Source organism: Oncorhynchus nerka, linkage group LG10 (assembly GCF_034236695.1).
Source record: "Oncorhynchus nerka isolate Pitt River linkage group LG10, Oner_Uvic_2.0, whole genome shotgun sequence".
NCBI lineage: Eukaryota > Metazoa > Chordata > Actinopteri > Salmoniformes > Salmonidae > Oncorhynchus > Oncorhynchus nerka.
In genome coordinates this window covers 40,776,155-40,781,498 of record NC_088405.1, presented here as the reverse complement: position 1 = coordinate 40,781,498, position 5,344 = coordinate 40,776,155, and the positions used below count along the sequence as shown (strand labels likewise).

The following is a 5,344-nucleotide window of genomic DNA, read 5'->3' as shown; positions in this document are numbered from 1 at the left end:
CCACCTCTTCTTCTATCCCGACCACCTCTCCTTCTGTCCCGTCCTCCTCTGCTTCCATCCCGTCCTCTTTCTCTGTCCCAGCTCTCTTCTCCTCTTTTCCTTCTCCTCCCTCCGACTCCTTCTGTTCCGTCCTTCTGCCCCCTTCTTCCGGCTCCTCTCTACCTTGTCTTCCTCGATCCTCCGCTCTCGCCCCCCCCGCTGCAGACGCATATGACCTCCTCCGCGCCGGGCAGTCCCGCCACAGGTGCGTCGCCGAACCACACCCGTGGCATCTCCTCGGCTCGGCACAGTCCCTGGCCTCGTGCTCCTCCGACCCACAGAACCTGCATCTCCTGGTGTTACACGAGACCAGTGTATGGCCATAGGCCATACACCTCCTGCAGAACGGAGGCTGACGAGCATAGCTCAACCTCCCCCTGTCAGCCCCCAGGGAGAAAAACGCTGGAGGATGGAGGTAACCGTCCAACCCCTCTGAGTCCTCCCTGAGGAGTGCCTGAAAACACCTCCTCCCAGTCCAGAACCCCAATGAGTCTTTGATGAGCCTTGCTGAGGAGACATTATTCATGAAAATCCCCAGAAAAGCCCTCTAATCCTCATCTTTGACATGAGGATTATACATGTTTACTGTCACAATCCTAAAGTTACTTTTAGCCAGGCTTTTCACCTCATAGTTGCACATAGGCCTTGCAGCTCCCACCTCTCTTGCCTTCTTCATGACCTGTTTCATGCTTCTTTTCTGTGTAAAATGCCACATCAAAGGTGCCTTCCAAAGAACTTATCCTGCAGGCAGAAAACATCTTTCACTGTCAGCTTGAGAATCCCGATGAATGGTCCTGCCGAAACTGTCCCTCCCAAAGGGTTCCGTCCCTTTATCCTTCCACTCAAACCGCACTGTTTGCAATCCCAATCCCAGGAATTGGCTTTTTCTCAGCATTTTCTCCATCTTGCCAAGAGATCGGAGCTCTCTTCCCCACTCACGTCCTTCTGGAGAAAAAAACCCAGCATGTAGAGATGATACCTCCAAAAACCACTTTCTCCGCAACAAACCAAACCCTCTACCCCCTCCTGGTTCGACCTTTTGGCTCAGCGGCTGTGTGACACCTCGGTGCCAAGCTTGATCTGAGCCAAAAGGCCGAGAAGCGATAACCCACAAATGGAACCCTGCAACCGCCGGGCCCCCGGGGGCCTCGACAGAACTTAGCGGGTTGGCAAAAGCCGGCTCCTCCCTACCTACCTACCTACCTACCTACCTTTTTCCCCAGCGACAGACAGACAGGCAGGTGTTTTTTGGAAAAAGTCGCTAATGTGTCTTTACGTCACTATCCTGGCCCACTTCTGTCAATTTCTCTTGAAACAAGATAGCGGGCTCTGCAAGAAGCAAAGCACCTCCAAAAATATGTTGAACTCGTAAGTATTCCTCTCCACGGAAGTCTTTAGTAAAAGGCGAAAGGCTTGTGCGTAATGAAGAGAAACCAGAGTCGTATGCAAGTCAGAGGTCGGGGCCCGAGACGCACTCTGTGCACTCTAGGCCGGGTGCCCGCGGGTGCTCCCGCCCGGAACCCACTCTTCCAAGTTTTCGAGGGCTGTGGATAAAGAGAAGGTCAGAGACACAGCGAGAGAGAGAGAGAGAGAGAGAGAGAGAGAGAGAGAGAGAGAGAGACACGCACGCACGCACGCACGCACGCACGCACACACACACACACAATCCTGGCCCAATTTTTTTTTTTTTTTTTTTTTTTTTTTTTAACGAAAATGGCGGGAAACGGGGACCCCATTGAAGAGCGCTTCGCCTTTCTTTCAGTTACAATGTTTCTTTCCTTCTCTTCTTATGCTAGTTACAATGTTTCTTTCCTGTGTGTTCTTATGCTAGCTAGCTAGCTAGCTGTTTACATTGCTTTGTGAATGAGTAAGTAGTTTTCCTTGACAACGGGACAAAAGTGTTGCACCGTTCCCGGAGGTACTGCAATACCGGGTCGATGCGTGGAGCGGACGGAGCAAGCCCCATTTCCGACTCCCTGTTCGAAAAATCCATTTAATATGTAGTCCCCCGATGGGGGACGTATCAGATATTAAACTGATAAGAACAGATACTACACTTGATCTGAGCCAAAAGGCCGAGAAGCGATAACCCACAAATGGAACCCTGCAACCGCCGGGCCCCCGGGGGCCTCGACAGAACTTAGCGGGTTGGCAAAAGCCGGCTCCTCCCTACCTACCTACCTACCTACCTACCTTTTTCCCCAGCGACAGACAGACAGACAGGCAGGTGTTTTTTGGAAAAAGTCGCTAATGTGTCTTTACGTCACTATCCTGGCCCACTTCTGTCAATTTCTCTTGAAACAAGATAGCGGGCTCTGCAAGAAGCAAAGCACCTCCAAAAATATGTTGAACTCGTAAGTATTCCTCTCCACGGAAGTCTTTAGTAAAAGGCGAAAGGCTTGTGCGTAATGAAGAGAAACCAGAGTCGTATGCAAGTCAGAGGTCGGGGCCCGAGACGCACTCTGTGCACTCTAGGCCGGGTGCCCGCGGGTGCTCCCGCCCGGAACCCACTCTTCCAAGTTTTCGAGGGCTGTGGATAAAGAGAAGGTCAGAGACACAGCGAGAGAGAGACGAGAGAGAGAGAGAGAGAGAGAGAGAGAGAGAGAGACGCACGCACGCACGCACGCACGCACGCACACACACACACAATCCTGGCCCAATTTTTTTTTTTTTTTTTTTTTTTTTTTTTTAACGAAAATGGCGGGAAACGGGGACCCCATTGAAGAGCGCTTCGCCTTTCTTTCAGTTACAATGTTTCTTTCCTTCTCTTCTTATGCTAGCTAGCTAGCTAACGAGTGTGTCGTGCGTGTGTGTCTCTGCTAGCTAGCTAGCTAGCTAGCTGTTTACATTGCTTTGTGAATGAGTAAGTAGTTTTCCTTGACAACGGGACAAAAGTGTTGCACCGTTCCCGGAGGTACTGCAATACCGGGTCGATGCGTGGAGCGGACGGAGCAAGCCCCATTTCCGACTCCCTGTTCGAAAAATCCATTTAATATGTAGTCCCCCGATGGGGGACGTATCAGATATTAAACTGATAAGAACAGATTTTTTTTTTTTTTTTTTTTTTTCCTTTTTTTTTTTTTTTTATTTTTTTCTTATAAAATATATTTATTTTACCATCAAAAACCAAACAATATTAATCCAAAATTAATTCAACTTAAACTATACAATCACAACAACATACAAAAAAACATCCAAAACTAATAAACTATGACAAAATCCAAAAACACAATCCAAATCCTCCGTAACTTAACTCTCCACTATCAATAACATACACATGGTCATTCCAAAAAAACTAAACTATCCATCCAAAAACAAATTACCATTAACCTACAAAATCCCCAACCCCTATGTAAAACACCAATATCTCACCCAGTGCTCACCTTCTCTATCCCATCTAACTGTGACCCTTCTTTATCCCCATCTCCCACCATCCCACTTCCTCTGAACACAGCAACACCACCCGACATCTGCCCCCACTCAAGTCCATCCCCCCTCCTCCGGACTCCGAACCGGGGACATTGTATCCCCAAATAAAAAGTCAGACTCCCTCCATAATCCAGTTTCTCGCCATCTCTGGGAGATCAAGCTCGCCTAGGGGTTTAAAAGAAGATGGAGTCGGAGCCCACGAGGGCCCCGCCACCTCCCCATCCCCCGTTCTGCCCCCCCTTCTTTCCAATCCTCCTCCTCACCACCTTCTTTACCCTTTTGCTCGGGGATCCGGAAATGCAAATAACTCCGGACCGTCGTCACCCTCTTCGCTTGCCTTCTCCTTTTCCTTTTCCTTTTCCTTCTCTACCATCTCCCTCACCATCGCTCTCAAATCCTCCACCCTTGCCCTCACCACATCACTATCCCTCAGATTCTTCACGTGCCTTCGCCCTTCCGCCCCTCCTTCCGTACCAGCCCCCTCTCCTTCTTTTCCGGCCACCTCTCCTCCCGCTCCAGCCACCTCTCCTTCTGGTTCCTTCTCCACAACCACCTCCGTCTCCTTCCTCTCCCCTGTTGTCTTCTCTGGTCTCTCCACTCTCACCGTCTCCTCACTCTCCTCCATCCTCGTCGCAGTTTTCTTTTTCTTCTTTTTCTTTCCCTTTTCTCCTTCAGCCTCCTTCCCAACCTCTATTCCGACTCCTTCTCCTTCCATCCCGGCTACCTCTCCTTCCTTCCCGGCCTCCTCTCCTTCCGTCCCGTCCTTCTCTCTTTCTGTTCCAGCTCTCCTCTCTTCTCTTTCTCCTCCTCCCTCTGACTCCGTCTGCTCAGTCCTTCCCTCTCCTTCTTCCGGCTCCTCTCTTCCTCGTCTTCCTCCATCCTCCGCTCTCGCTCCCCCCCCGGCTGCAGATGCGTATGACCTACGCCTGGCCGGGCAATCCCGCCACAGGTGCGCCGCCGAGCCACACCCGTGGCATTTCTTCGGCTCAGCGCAGTTCCTGGCCTCGTGCTCTTCCGATCCACAGAACCTGCATCTCCTGTTTTCACACGAGGCCAGGATATGGCCATAGGCCATACACCTCCTGCAGAAAGGAGGCTGACGGGCATAATGTAACGTCCCCCTGTCAGCCCCCAGGGAGAACATTGCTGGAGGATGGAGGTATCCTCCCAACCCCTTCGGATCCTCCCTAAGGAGGGCCTGAAAAGCCCTCCTTCCAGTCCAAAAGCCCAATGAGTCTTTGATGAGCCTTGCTGAGGAGACATTATTCATGAAAATCCCCAGAAAAGCCCTCACATCCTCATCTTTAACATAAGGATTGTACATGTTGACCGTGACAATCCTATAGTTACTCCTTGCCAGGCTTTTCACCTCATAGTTGCACATCGGCCTTGCAGCTCCCACCTCTCTTGCCATTCGTAGGACCTCGTCATGCTTCTTTTCTGTGTAAAATGCCACATCAAAGGTGCCTTCCAAAGAACTGCCCTGCAGGCAGAAAACATCTTTCACTGTCAGCTTGAGAATCCCGATGAGGATGGTCCTGCCGAAAGTGTCCCGCCCAAAGGGTTCCGTCCCTTTATCCTTCCACTCAAACCGCACTGCATTCGCAAGCCCAATTACAGGAATTGGCTTTTTCTCAGCATTTTGCTCCATCTCTGCCAAGAGATCGGAGCTCTCTTCCCCACTCACGTTTTCCTTCTGGAGAAAAAATCCCAGCGAAGGAAACCCAAAACCGGCCGACAACCAAACCCTCTACCGCCCTCCTGGTTCGACCTTTTGGCTAAGCGAGCTGTGTGACACCTCGGTGCCAAGCTTGATCTTAGCCAAAAGGCCGAGAAGCGATAACCCACAAATGGAACCCTGCAACCGCCGGGCCCC

At 50.9% G+C, this 5,344-nt stretch overlaps 3 non-coding genes and 1 pseudogene across 3 annotated transcripts; all 4 read right to left on the bottom strand.

The window, feature by feature from the left end:
- Positions 1-1,364: 1,364 nt before the first annotated feature.
- Positions 1,365-1,481, bottom strand: LOC135573855 (U5 spliceosomal RNA). Its single transcript, XR_010464982.1, has one exon. It is a non-coding gene; the product is annotated as a U5 spliceosomal RNA (small nuclear RNA).
- Positions 1,482-1,935: 454 nt separating this feature from the next.
- LOC135573832 (U2 spliceosomal RNA) lies at positions 1,936-2,126 on the bottom strand. Its single transcript, XR_010464963.1, has one exon. It is a non-coding gene; the product is annotated as a U2 spliceosomal RNA (small nuclear RNA).
- A 224-nt stretch (positions 2,127-2,350) lies between these two features.
- Positions 2,351-2,467, bottom strand: LOC135573854 (U5 spliceosomal RNA). The gene has a single exon (XR_010464981.1). It is a non-coding gene; the product is annotated as a U5 spliceosomal RNA (small nuclear RNA).
- A 464-nt stretch (positions 2,468-2,931) lies between these two features.
- Positions 2,932-3,102, bottom strand: LOC135573844 (U2 spliceosomal RNA; annotated as a pseudogene).
- Positions 3,103-5,344: the final 2,242 nt, after the last annotated feature.